Raw genomic sequence first — 14,441 nt, forward strand, 5'->3', positions numbered from 1 at the left:
ACTCTGTGATATATATTCAAGGAAACAGAGTTAAATTCATAGGACTTAATCCATTTAAAATCGATTTTGCCTTGCAGCCTTTCTGAAATATCTGTGCAGGCGAGCCTGGGGGCTTCTGCATTTCTGCATTAGAAAACAGAGCAGCCGAGCCAAACCCCGCATAAGGCAGGGGCGAACCTGAGCTCGCCTGGCCGCAGAAACACACTTTGTTATTTCAGTTGGTCCCCGAGAGCCAAACTGCTGGAAGTGACCCAGCAAAGGCCACCGGGGTCCTGTCTCTTGCAATAATGGAGAGAGGATCAAAATAATGGAGGGTAATGTAGGGTGGAGAGCTACCATGCCATAAGGGTGAGCAAGCGGACAGGTCCCGAATGACTGAGCACCCACAAGCTCAACTCACCTGTGGAGGCAAAGAAACAGCAGCTTTCTGGGCATGGAAGTGGTTCCTTCTGCCTAGCTCCTTGGAGGATGGCACAGTTCGTGTTCCCTAAAGGACAGCTCTAGCTCTTGGGTGCCACCGGCAGGGCAAGACCTCTCTTTCCCCTTGGAGAACCCGTATTGAGCCTCTGTTGACCCCGGGGGACCAGAGACCTGAAAGCCTCTAGCACAGGTTTGCCCTTGGCATGGCAGTGCTGCCAGGGTGTCCTACCTGGGGCCACTTCTGAAACCCTGCAGCAGCTCCTGGGGTGCAGCACATTGCGCTGAAGCAAAACCAAGGTAATTTCCGCCAGACATAACAGTTTTCCCATATTTCTTAATCTATGGCCATACTCCTCCACTTTCCTTTTTTTCTGTTTTTTTTTTCTTTTTTTTTGCTACGACCCAGTTTATTTATTGCCTCTTTGATGTGCCCTTGCTCTGGGGAATCCCCCGCAGCCCGCAGCACATCAGTTTACGGGCTGCTGCAAAAGAACAGGGCAGGACAGAGACATTTTGCCTTTTGGCTGATTTTGTTAAAACAATCTTAAACCTCGCCAGCTGGAGCCCTGCCTGCTGCAGGCAGCGCGCACGCAGGGCCCCAGCGCCACCGTCTGGGGACACGGCCGGAGCCGGCCGGGTGCCCGGTGCCGTCCCTGTCCCCTCCTGCCTCCCGCCGGGGCCTGGCCCCGGGTGGGCTGAGCCCCTCCGCCGCGCTTTGCGCAGCACCTTGGGTCTCGCAGGCTGCAGTATCAGCGCCCACGGGGGTGGCAACGAGGCGCGAGGCGAAAGGAGGCAGCGGGACAAGCCGCCTGCTTGTTGGCCACGTCTCCGCTCCGCGGTGCCGCTCTGCCCGCGGCGATCCCTCGCTGCGCCGCAGAAAACGCAGCGCGCACAAGGCGTGCAGGGTGGAAGCGCCTCGGGTGGAGCGGAATGGTCACCGGTTTGAAGGAAGCTGTTAAAACAAGTGTTTTTCACAAAGAGTCTTAAGCCCTCCCAGGTGGAAAATCTTAACCCTTTCTGAGGTGTGTTCTAAAAAGCTAGAAAATGTCTCCTCTTTTTTTTTTTTTTTGATTTTCTTTTCACATCAAATGTTGTTGCATTTCCAGATCTGCTCCAGCCAGAGGGAATTACCTGCGGAAGGAAGGACACTTGTGCGGAGGAAGTCTTGCAGGAAAAGCGAGCCGTTCTGCAGTACGGACCTCTCAACATGATTCTCGCTCCAATAAATATTCTGAGAGCAATTTATCGGATAACTTTAGCAAAATGCTGTGGATGTGAGTACTTTATATCTGCTTATAATAGACTCCCCTTGTTATTTATTGTCCCTTTCAGGTTTAGCTGAGGAAGGAAATGGGAAATGTTTCTCTCGAGCACGCCACCGACGTGGCTAAGATGCTAAGGAGGAAAGGACAGACAGGCCGTGCGAGGGCAGTACTGTCCCCCTGAGCCTCCTGCAGGGTTTTGCTTTGCTCCGCGATGCAGAAAAGGCCCCGGGGAAGGAAAACCACTGCAAGGTTAACGGTCCTGCAGCATGCAAGGTGCAAACCGAGCCGGAGCGCACCGTGGGGAGCACCTCTGCCGCTGCCTCCCACCGTGCCGACCCCTGCCCAGCTCCGAGCTGCAGCGCCACAGGTGGGTGCAGGCTCCCAATGGCGAGAAATGTCCGAGGTGGCCCCAAACACCAGCCCCGACCCGTCCCTCACCCCTCTCGACACGCAGCCAGCAGGGCCAAGCGAGCTGAAGAGGGCATTTCCCTCCGGGACTAAACACGGGCGCCGACTAAACGCAGCACAGCAGGGCTCTTCCCGGTGTCAGCAAGGGGACAGGAAGGTTTGGAGGAGGCTCTTCCTCAGCCTCTGCTCCTCTTGCAGAGCCGGCATGATGGAGGGCTGCTGTTTCATGCCCGCAGCTTCAGGAGTTTGCATTTGGCCCCGAACGCTCACCTGGAAGCAGGCATTGCTCTGGGCAGAGAGCACGGCACAGCACAGTCACAACCCGATGTTCCTGCAGCATTGCTTTTCCCGTGTGCGATGAGCATTTGCTGAAGCTGTGACCCTGCAATGCAATATAGCGGTTGGCGGGGTGGTGGCCACTGTGGCTGTGAGCTCCTAAATCACTTAGAGCAAGAAATATAAGGGTAATTGCATAGCTTTAGCATACACCGCACTTTTCTGTGAGCAGTAGCAAGGCCATTTCCACCAAACTGAGCACCGTGGGATGTCCAGGACCAGCACAGGTCACCATGTCCACGTGAGCCAGGCGTTCTCCCTAGGCTGCACGCACACGGCCCCGCACTTGGGGCCGCAGCAGGAGCTGCGCCGTTCCAGCAGACAGCTGGAGCTAAAATAAGTTACATCTCCCTCGTTGTTTCTTAGCTTCAGCTTTTAAAAGCTCAAACTGTTTGTGTTTTTCCTGGTGTTAGTCATGCACACAAATCGGGAGCCTAACCTGTAATTCTGGCTTTGCTGCTGTTAGAAAACATTCACACTGTGCTCTTCTAAACCAGGTTGGGAGCAGAAACCTTTCAATTTCATCCCAGTAGAGGACTTTAATCTAGGACTCTGACATTTCAATTACTTAGTAATGCATATTTAACATTTAGCTCTACATGGCTAAAATTAAACCAAGAGGAAGAAAAATATTGTATATAAGCAACTATAAGAATTTTATTTAAAGCCAATAAAAGCCATAAATTTAGAACAAAGATCTAAACAAAGACCTTAACGTAACCTCTTTTGCCTATTAGGCTGCATGATTTAAGGAGCTCTGCTCAAAATGAAATGGCTGAGATTGCCATTTCTCCCCGTTTTGGAATTTTTGGCTGATGAAGGAGAGAAAAGTCTGAAATCTTGAAAATTTCCCCTGGATAGCAAAACCATTTCTCCGTGACGCCGGTCACAGTCAGGAACACACAGATGTTCCCCCTCTCCAGGGGTTTGCTCCAGCCGTGCAGGAAACCACTCCGGCATGTTCTCATTGCTGCAGGGAGCCAGGTGTGCGGCTTTTCAATCCCGCAGTCCATAAAATAGTGGTATAAGCAGCACACGAGCACTTCTGCCTCCCATGTGGAATATATAGGCTCCTTGTGGCCTTCCTCAGCCTCGTCTCCTGGTGTCTCTGGCTTTGCAATCAGGCTGCGAGTTCCCTGGGGCAGGTTATTTCTCCCCGTGCCGTGTTTGTGTGGATGTGAGCCCGGCGCCGAGGCTCATCGACAGCTTGGCATTGACCTGCCACAGTATGTGACGTGCTCGACAGTTCGGCTTTCTCACATAACTGCACCATTAAGGAGTAACTTCAGTTTTATATTCTTTAACATTGCTGCTTTCCGCATCCCCGTAGATCGTTCTTTATTGCCCACTGCCAAAGAGATTTTTACTCCCCTATAAAGTAAGCACAATAAATCTGTTTCTTTTCAGCATAATCCCAAAATGTCCCAGAGCAGCTTCAGCTCGCCCAGGCGCATCGCACGGCTCCGAGTGGCGCATGGATAACCAGGCTTTCCGAGTCAACCCTTTCCTCTGTGCGAAAGCTATTGCTGGGCATTATTTGGTTTGCTTTCCGTGGTGGTCGGCACTGGGGATCTCCAGCCTCAGCCCCCCCGAGCAGAGCAGGGGCAAGGCAAGACGCCATCCCGGCCCCACAGAGCCCATGGGCTGGCGGGGAGGGCGAGCACGATGGACGCGTTGGGAGACAGGGAAAGAAAGGGAGAAATCCTGCTGGGCTGCAGCCTCCTGGGAGCACCCCGCGGAGGCGGCAGCCGGGGGGGAGAGGAACTTCCTGCTCCGGGCTCGCGCACTCACACTGGCTCACCACGTGTAGGACACAGCTGGATTTCTGCACTTCCTAAGTATTTCTGGGATTCTTGTTATTTTTTAATCACAATGAAGTTGCAGGAAATGATGCAAGGTGAGAATGGACGAGCAGGTGTCAGCAAAGCAGCCGCTTCGTCCTCGCCTGGGGCGCCGCAGGACCTGGCCCCGTCGGATAAGCGGCAGCAATGCGAGCGCTGGATTCCTGGAGCTGCTTTTACAAATGTCCACTGACGTCTCCATTAGCTTCCACAGCAAATATCAACACCCGTAGAAGAAGAGAGATTTATTTCCATTAATAATGCATTTGCTGCTAGCAGTGAAGGATAAGTCAAATATCGTTGGCCTTGTCTAAGAAAAAATATACAGGCCACATAGTGCCCTTTTAAAGCTCAGCGATGGTGGTGCTAAACTCGCTGCTGGTGAGACGGGTGGGTTGGTCTTGTGGCTGTCCAAGCACGCGGCGAGGCAAAATGCAGTCCTCTAAGGGGCAGGGATCTTTCTTTACAGGGAAAGTAAGTACTGACTCTCATTAAATACAATACCATATATTAATCTGCTACTCCTTTACCCAATGCTTGTGCTATTAACAGCAGATGTTGACCCAAAGGTGGGAATGGCCTTTTCCAATATTCTACCATTAATCCTTATCAGCCTTGTGGTCATGTTCAGAGATCTCCCTCAGCTACGTTTTCTGGACACTATTAAGTGAACAAATTGCTTCTGCTGGCTGCAATTAAAGAAATATATCCAGCCCGAAGGGGACACAAATGGAACTGCACCCCAGAAATTTACTGTACCATGCGTGATCCTTCAAATGAAGTGCAATGGCAAAAAAAAATTACATTCCCTGCCGGAAAGCAAAAATCAGAAAAGATAACAGGAGATCAAATACCGACTAGATGTATCAGATGGGGAGCTAACAAATTATGATATTTATTGATGTACCCTTGAAAAATACAGTCTGTCTCTACTGTGTAGTCCTATATTGTGTCCATCACTGCACTAGGAGCTCATACGCTGTGTTAGATAGAATCTCTTTTAGGGCACAGCAGTGTGGTTGCAGGCTCTCACATTTGGTTTTTGATGATCACCCATCATGGAGAGTCCTGGTCCACAAATTTCTAGGGCTGCAGCTTGCTTTGCTTTCTCTGTTCAGTCTTTATCGTGGAGTAAAGACGAAAGGGGCGAGCCGGGCACGTGGCGCAGAAGGGGGTGACAGCGCTGGGGACAACCCTGTGACTCCGCTTCTGCAGCCAAGGCAGAGCTGTGGCACCCAGGAAAGTAGGTAGCAGGACCAGGACCCATGAGGCAGCTCGGTTATTTCCAACGGGCTGCAAAGAAAAGAAAAACCTCGCCTTCCAGGCGCTCGCCGGAGGCTGGCAGTCCACGCGCTAGCAAGGATTTGAGTGGTTTTCCCCTGATTTTCCTCTGGCTCATTTGTCCCTAGCACCCCTGCTTCCCACTGCTGCTGTTGCAGCCTGACTTGCTCCTTTCTCTGCTGCCCTTCCTGGACACGTCTTCGCTACCGCACGCTTTTCTCTGCCTTCTCTCCTCTTTGCCCACACCACCACTTCCGTCGGAGGGTGCAGCTCATCGCCAGAAGCAGGGCAGGTGATTCGGGAGCGGTTTTTTGGTACATTCTTTCCAAAGGCCATAAAAGCTCAAAAGGCCCGTTTCGCCCGGATTGCTGTCCCACATCTGGCCAGCCAGGCTTGCAAATATTCACTGGTTTGGGGCTCTGGAGAGAGCAGAAATAGATGGTTTAATTTCTTCTGGGACCCAGAATCCGTCAAGAGAAAAAGAAGCAGAACAAGACCCTAGGAGTAAATAGTAATTATCATCAAAAGCACAGATATATATATAAACTGGGGTTAAACTAATACTAAGGTTGAGGCAGAAAACCATGAAACCAGGAGAATTCAAAGCGAGGGCTGCCATGGCAACCCCGACACACGGCAGCGTGGTTAAGCATTGCAGCGTTTCTCCAGGACCTCCCGGCAAATGCCGACATTTTGCTCAGCTTTTTATGGAGGTTTTACAGACAGGTCACGGAGCTGCTGGAGAGAGCGGCTGGTGCTTTTGTGGAAAAGGATGCAAATTTTGAAGAAAGCCCTGGAAACCCAAGCTCGGGGGGTGCAAACACATGCACCGAGCTAAGCCAGGGCTCATGAGTGAGGGAGCACATGAACTCTTGCACCCACAACCCTGCGGGACCTCAGGGCTATGCAGCTTCAGGTCGTCTCTTGGCCTGGTGGATGTCTCTGTGACAAAAACTGCTGTATTTTTCTCCAATGAAAATTCTATATTCTTTTCTTTGCATGATTTTGAGTCACTTTTGCAATTGTTCTGTGGAGGAATGGAGTCATAACACAGACTTACAGCCAGTAAAAGTCTCAATAAAAAACAGCATTTGACCTGCAAATTGCAACCCAAGAAAATCCGGGCTCTTCCCACGCCACCTCGGGGAGGCATTGCCCAGGCAAGCGGCTACCGGCTGCTACAGGCAGGTGTGATGAGCAGCAGACAGAAGAACTTTTCCTAGTACCAACTGGCTTCATGCTAATGGTATATATAAAGCTATAGCTTTCGGATACTATAATACTTTGTGGTCTTATTATATCTTTAGCAATCTAACTGATTTTTGTGAGCTTTTTTAGAGCGCAGCCATTTTGGCTTGAATCTGGATCCAACAGAGAAAACATGTACAAACTAATTAGTTCACTTTAATACTGTTATCTTTTCTGTTTCTATTCTTTCATTCAAACACAAGAGTGTTCTGTAAAACCATGTTAGTAAAAGCTACTTGTTTTCTTTTTGATTCATTCGACGCTTACATTTACTTTTTTAATCTTCGCAAGGAGCTAGTTATCTTTTCAAAGCTGACAAAATTCAGTTCAAAGAAAGCTGCTCACAATTCTTCCTTACGAGACGAGCAAGCTAACCTACTTTTAGCGCAAATGGCTTTCGTCGTGACTTTCAGAGAGCCGCAACGAGGAACAAAAGTAAATCTCCGGGGAAAGCGTAACTCATGGCTCCGCTGTACAGCGAGGTGCCAGCTCTGATTCACAAACTAGCAGTACGCTGCTAGACATTTAAAGATGAAGCATACAGAAAACAAAAACGTAACGATTGTGGGTGAGTACGCACGCATCCACTAAGCATCTTCAGACAAAAATAAAACACGGAAATTCAGCGGACGGAGCATTTGCATTGGCAAAGGCTCAGGCGCGACTCATCTGCACGTGCAGAAATTGCCAGTAAGCCAGAAAGAAGGAATAAAGAACAAGTCTGGGTAACTAAATCAGTGTATTTGGGAGTGCAGAGGATGTAGTGCAAGTCAGAGCAGCTGGAAGAGTCTTCGAATACAAGCCCACGAGCAGCCTGAGCCTTGGGAGGGCCCCAGAGAGGCAGACAGGGCTTTCGCAACCCTTTCCTATTCCAGTCGGCAGAGTTTGCGCCTCACCTTCAATTTAATAGCTGCACTACCTCCTACTTCGATTTTTTGGATAGCTCCCCATAAAAATAATACAAATTAATAGTAACTCTTCCACCAAACCAGACGGATGCTCCAGTTCTGGAAGCAGGGAACCCTCCCCAGATATCTCAGGCTTTGCTCAGCCCATCCTGGCCTCTCCGCGGGAGGGATGGGCAGTCACCACTCGGCTCCAGAGCGCCACTTCCCAGCCCTGGTGCAATGGGAGGCAGGTCTGGGCTGGACTCACCTGCTTGCAAGAGCATCGTCCTCCATGGGGGGCTGACCCACCTCCCAGCCGCCTTGTCCCAGGGTTGGGCTGGCTGTGGCAAAGAAAATCCAGGCCAATGACTTCATAAGAAATGTCCCGCTGAGTCGGTCCGAGGGTGGGAGGCGCAGCCCTGTCGGGAAGGGTCTGTGGGACCCACAGCATGCTCTGGCCACCCGCTCCTCTCCACGCGGCTGGAGGACTGTGGTGGGGTGGCCGCAGGACTATGAGCTGCCTCCCAGGAAAGGCTGCCCATTCCTCCGGAGGGATGGCTCAGGTTGTGTCCTGCTGGGACATGACCCCTCCGCTCAGGAGTGAAGGAAGATTTGCTGTTCCTGGAGACCTGTGGCTTCATCCGGGCTGCAACATCTGGGCTGCAACAGCTGGGCTGCAAGCAGGAGGGAGGTAGCACCGAAGAGGCTGCGTCGGGGTTACAGACTGCAGGACGCTGCTTGACCGCAGCCTGCCTTGTTCACGTGGTTCATCTACAGCCTGAGCCTTCACCCACCAACTTTGCAAAGTCTCCGTATGCCGGAATACCTTTTCCTCTTAATTACGGCAGGAAAAGCCAGCATTGTCCATTCTGGGGAGCCTTGCTCCTAAGGAATGTGTGCACCTCCCAGATGCACGAGTGATTTTCTCTCCTGTAATGCGACTGGTGCGGAGCCCTTTCCACATCCCCAGCAAGGAACCGGGCTCCTTACAGCACCACGCGATCTCTGCCGGCCTCCTACCTTGCACGAATGCAAACCTGCCTCATCGCTGCCGGGGTAAACAGCCGGGCGTGAGGGTCCTGCAGCGCGGCTTGCCCATTAGCAGCAAATGCCATCGTTCCCGTGTTTCCACCTGCTGCACGCAGGAGCAGCCACAGCCGACATTGCCCCATCCCTGCCAGGCTTCACCCTTCGGGGAAAACATTTTGTCTGATATATTTTTGTTAGTGTGTTTCCAGTGATCTGACTTGCTGTTTTGGAGGGGTTCGCCACTGTTGTCTGGATATTCACTTGTTCGGAGAGGGCTGTTTGGGAGCCCTCGGGCGCCTTCCCTAGAGCAGGTTTCCCTCTCCCTGTACCCGGAGGCAGGCATTGAACCACATTCCTTCGCTTGTCCCCGTGTTTGCATTTCTCAGCGTGCTCCTTCATCCCTTTGCATGAGGATTTGACTCCCCCCAGGAGCGTTTGGGCTCCCTGCTCAGTGGGATCCTCCTCCCTGCTCCAGTTTCCCCTCTGCCCTTTCATTGCTGATACCCTCCCCAAAACGCCCCCCTCCCCTCGCCCCTCATGCCTCCCCTGCACTATTTGGGGGGGTGGGAATTTCTGGAGGCTGAGACAGCCTGCATTATCTGCATACGGGTGGTGAGACAGCACCAGCGAGCCGCACATCTCTGGGCCTCCACCTGGGACCTAGGCAGGGGGAAAAAAAACCACGGGAAGGCAGGAGGAGACACAATTGATGGAAATCAGAGCAAAGCACACAAGCGATGCCGGATCCAGGCTCTGGCCGACTGCCCGAGCTGCACAGCAGCGCTTGGACAGTCGTGGCCGGGCCATGGTCCCCCGCGGTCTGCTCAGCCCCTGCGGCACGCTGCATCCCGCCGGGCGCACCGGGATGCTTGCTAGCACGTGGCGCGCATGTGCATGCACCCACCGGGGCAGGAGGTGTGAGGGCAGGAGGTGACCATTGCCACAAAGCCACCCGCCCGTGCAAATCAGCCCCAGCCCGGCCTCGGATGATCCCTCTTTGCGGCGGTGGCAGCAGTGGCGCAGGGGCCCGGCGTCTGCCGCGTGACGGCTGCGGCGGCGGGCGCCGCGGGGAGCAGCCCGAGCGGGTGGTGGTGAGTCAGCCGCGGGGAGCAGCGCTGGGAAGGAGAGCCGCTCGCACAGCGAGAACCAGAAATCATGATTTACATCGATGGGCTGTCAAACGAGCTGGCAAGGATAGAGCCGTCTGCGTGCGTGCGCACGGCATGCAGCTTTTCCTGTTTTCCTGCTCCTCTTAGACCCGTGCAGCCTTGGTGCTCAGGACTTTAAATCAGAGGGAATCACCTGCTTTTATCTGACCACTGACACCATTTCCGAGCCACATCGCAGCCCCACATAGTCGTCACCTCTGGTCACCTTGTCCCTCCTGCTCTCACCGAACTCCATATCCCAGGGGAGCATGGTCACGCAGATAAGCACCTTCAAGCCCCAGAAGGAGATGCAGGAGACCTCGGTGCAACTCTTGGTTCAGCCACAGGTTTTGTGTTTGACCTGGACCCTCCTCTCCCCAGGGGTAAAGCGGGACCAGCAGTTTGTCCAGTGTGCATCTCCCTGCTCATGCTGCAGGTGCCGGCTGCAGGAGCACGCAGGAGACCCACCACCGGCTACACCGCAGCAGGGAACCAGGTCCAGCTTCTCTCTAGATATACTTCTCATCCTTATTTTTTTAATGCACGGATAAAAAATAATTTTGCTTTAAGAGCTTATGCCCCTAGGTGACCAGATGGATCAGGAGACGGGTAATATTTTGCAAAGGCCATAAATCTGCCCTATATCTGTCCACTGTGGGTATTTTCAGATGCTGATGCGGCCTCACAGTGGTAGCAAGACGTATCTGCCAACCTCAGCACCACGAGCAAATGAGCTAGGAGACAACGGAGCAGCGCTCCCACGCTTCCCGGGCCTCTCCATTAGGAAAGCAGCAGCGCTCACTTAAGCGGATACAACCATGTATGCAGGAAGTCAGCTCGGTAGTGGAAAAAGAAGGGAGAGCGTCCACACGTGTTAGCAAATACCCCTGGTGACTTCAACAGCACGGTCCTACTGACACCGCGGGGTGCTCAGGGCCAGCTGACACGTGAGCTCTGATACACAGGAGCCCTCGGGGGAAGTTTGCATCCAGGCCAGGGAGGAGGAAAATTGTCATCCTCTGGTCAGGAGCAGAGCACGTACCGCAGGGCTCCAGCGACCAGGCAGGCGGCTCAGTCGGGAAGCACCGGGGACACGTGGCGAGCAGCCTGTGCTCAGCTGGCCGTGAAGTTCACGGGCTATCTGCTGGGCAGCTCCGAAGGAATCAAAAAGCGGTTCAAGCCCTGAAAATGGGCTGAATTTGTAAATTATTTTATACTAAAAAATACATGGTCCACTATGTCAACGATCCTGCTGTTTCTAAGGATTTTTATCTGTTTATCTCCCCTTCTTGTTTGAGGGCTCTTCTCCCCCCGAGAGCGCGTGTCCTCGCCGCCCCCGCCACGCTCGGCCCCGTCCGCAAGCCGGGAACGGTCTGCACCGACCCGGGGGAGAAAACGCCTGGGTCCTTTGTAATTACTAATTACATCCCTTATCGTGTATCTCTGGGAACTTTGTCCCTGTTACACCCACTTGTCCTGTCCCTGATCTCTGCCAACAGCGCAGACAACCAGATTCGGCCCTCGCAGCGCGTGGCAAAGTCCTGCGGAATGGCACCTGCCCGCCCGCCAAAACGCCTCCCTGTCTGCACGCCGTCCGGGCGAGCGGCTCTCCCGACGCTTCACAGCACGAGACTCTTCCCGCGCGGCCGACGTGATGCTCGGCTCCGCAGCCAAAGGCAGGCGGTGCCGTGCCGTGGTGGGGCCGCAGTTATCACCCTCCCGGTCTAAGGGGCTAACGGCTGCTCTGATGCAAAAGGCAGGTGTTTCCAGGCTGCGGAGGTCGGGACCGCTGTCGTTAAGCTCAGTGCTGATCGTCGTGTAGACCTGACCAAATCTCAGAATTGCACTTTCATTTTAATCTTCCTTAATTCTGCAACTACAGAATTTCCTCTGGGCAACAAATCGTGAAGTCAGGCAGCTGCCGTCAGTCGCTGACAAACTACCAGACAATTCGAGCAGCTCGCAGGAGCTCTCTTTTCCCCCCCAGCTTCTCGAGCTGTCTGCCTGCCCAGCTAAGGTTACATCACTGTTGTCTTTAATAATTTAGAGACCATCCTACTTACGCTAATGCAATCAGCGTGTTTGGCTGTCAGTTAGAGCAGGAACATTGAACAATGAATCACACGTCAGTAATTTTCTGTACTAGTTCTTTGCCCAAATCCTTCACCGTAAAAGCGCAAGGTGTAAGCTGGGCCTGGGCCTCTTTATTTTTAAGAGGAACCAGAAGAATTGCTCATGCATTTCCAGCTTGTCTCCTTTTTGTCTCCCCAGTGCTTCTGCTGGCTTGGTGGATAAGCTTTGTGATTTTTTAGGGAAATAAAGGGATGTGGCTGCACGCTGCACACACATGCGTGTGTGTGTGTGTGTGCTCGCACACGTGCACACGCCTGCACACACATGTCGGTGTCCATGTGTGTCTGCCTCAGAGGTAACTGATTTGACATGGGCACCTATCTCAAATATATAAAGCTCTTACTAGTCTTATGAAAGTAAGTGCACGAAGAGAGGAGAGAGCTCTGATTTATGCCCCCGCTTTGAGAAAATCTGTGTTTATTAGAAACCTGAGAAGCCTCATGAAATGAGTCCTCATATAAACCCAAGCTAAGCATGCTAACTCACATCCTACCCAAGACAGTCTGCACTGGAGAGAGCCTTTCCCATCGCCCAGCCAGCGGGAAAAGCCCCCAGCATTTGAAATGCATCAGCAATAGCCCTGTAAAGGCATCGCACAGTCAAACTGAGCTTAGACTGCTGCAAGCACTAGCTGCCTTGGGGGTTCTCAGCACCGGGAGTTCCCCTGTATCAGCCGTTTCCTCCGCGGCGCTGGCTCGCTTCTGGCAGTTCTCCAGCCCCGGCTCAGCACCCAGACCCTGCACCGCGGAGCACGCTGGTGCGGGCGCCGTCGGCGAGCGTCTCCCAGCCTAGCCGGCCGCAATCGCGGAACGAGAGGTCAATGCAGAGAGGAAGCACCAAATAACAATGCGGGAATTATCAACTGTCATCTCCGCATATATCGATGAAGGGATGCTGCTTTGGCTTGGAAACATGTACTTATCGCTGTGCAGATATTAAATGGAAAAGCATCCCAGATTTCAAAGGGAAGCCTCTTTCCCCTGTGAATTGTTGTTGGCTGATCGTTCGTAATTCGGTGGCCAAACGAAAAGGACCAGAAGATCAGATGAAAATTTATTGGAAGGAAAATACAGGGAAAAGCAAATAAGGAACCATATAATTTAACTCCTGCTGCTGGTTTCAAATGTTCATTACAGAAGTTAAATGGAAAAAATCCTTTTGAAATTTCCTAGCAATTTGTCTAATAGGGTATCTTAATTCCCTCTCATCTAATTCTCACTATTATCTTCATTCTGGTTTCCCCCTATGGTCAAACTAACAGGAAAAAACCTCAAACTTGCTGAAATCACAGCTAGTTCAGGCTGGGGCGTTAAGAGAGGGGTTGCAGCTAAAGCACATGCTTTGGTCATTTTATTCAGGGCTGTGGCAGCCTGGGGCAGCATTTTGCGTCTCCCATCTTTGAGGGGCGGCTGCAGGAACCTGCAGAGGATGAGAGGGAGGCCGCTGCCTCTGCAGCCCCCCACGCCTTGCACGCTGCTACCGAGGCCATCGCAGGCCCTGGGCAACGAGGCCCTCGCAGCTCGCAGCCAGAAGGGAGGCAGAGAGGGAGCTGCAGGGGTGGGAAGGGGACAAGGACCAGGCACGGGGGGAGCAAGTGGGGCTCTGCATGGTGGCAGTGCTCCTTTTCTTTGTTTTGTGGTGGCAGCGCTCCTTCCTCGTTGCTTTGCTACGCTGCGCTTCTCTGGAGTCGGAGAATAGGCTGGGGCCATGCCAGCAGCTGGAAGCACGAGGACAATGCAGCGCTTGGTGCAAACCGAGGTGCTGGGGGCACAGCAAGGACACCTCCTGTCCCCTGTGTCTCAGGCTTGTGGCAGTGTGCCCAGGGTGCCCAGGGCTGCATGGCTCTGGGATGTGGCCCTGCACCCCAGAGCGTGTGAAGGGTGCTGGTGTGCAATGGGGTGCACGGCACTGTCTTGGGGTGCACATTATGGCATGGGGTGCACTGTGCTGCAAAGGGTGAACTGGGGTGCCTGGTGCCACTGCAAGGGGTGCACAGCACTGCATGGGACACGCGGAGCTGCATGGGGTAAAATAGGGTACGCGATACTGCAGAGGGTGCACAGTGCTGCACAGGGTGAACTGGGGTGCACGGCACTGCTGCAGAGGGTGCACTGGGAAACACAGCATTACTTGGGGTGCATGCTGCTGCTACTGGGGGTGCACTGGGATGCACGGGGCTGCATGGCACTGCTAGGGGTGCACGAGGACGCACGGGCGTGCACAGAGCTGCACAGGGATGTTCAGCATTGCACAGGGGTGCGCAGCGCTGCACAGAGTTATGTGGCACTGCAGGGAGTGCACAGCGCTGCACTGGGGTGCAAGGTGCTGCAGGGAGTGCACGGCGCTGCATTGGGGTGCAGGGTGCTTCAAGAGGTGCACGGCGCTGCACTGGGGTGCACGGCGCTGCAGGGGGTGCACGGCGCTGCACGGCGCGGTCGCGCTGCG

The 14,441-nt window shown here is 53.3% G+C and overlaps 1 long non-coding RNA gene across 1 annotated transcript; it reads left to right on the forward strand.

Moving 5' to 3' along the window:
- Window positions 1-1,278: 1,278 nt before the first annotated feature.
- Window positions 1,279-3,975, forward strand: LOC106492827 (uncharacterized). Its single transcript, XR_010885593.1, has 3 exons — window positions 1,279-1,442; window positions 1,527-1,694; window positions 3,837-3,975. It is a non-coding gene; the product is annotated as an uncharacterized lncRNA (long non-coding RNA).
- The last annotated feature ends 10,466 nt before the right edge of the window (window positions 3,976-14,441 follow it).

The sequence above is a fragment of the Apteryx mantelli genome, chromosome 13 (assembly GCF_036417845.1).
Source record: "Apteryx mantelli isolate bAptMan1 chromosome 13, bAptMan1.hap1, whole genome shotgun sequence".
Taxonomy (NCBI): domain Eukaryota; kingdom Metazoa; phylum Chordata; class Aves; order Apterygiformes; family Apterygidae; genus Apteryx; species Apteryx mantelli.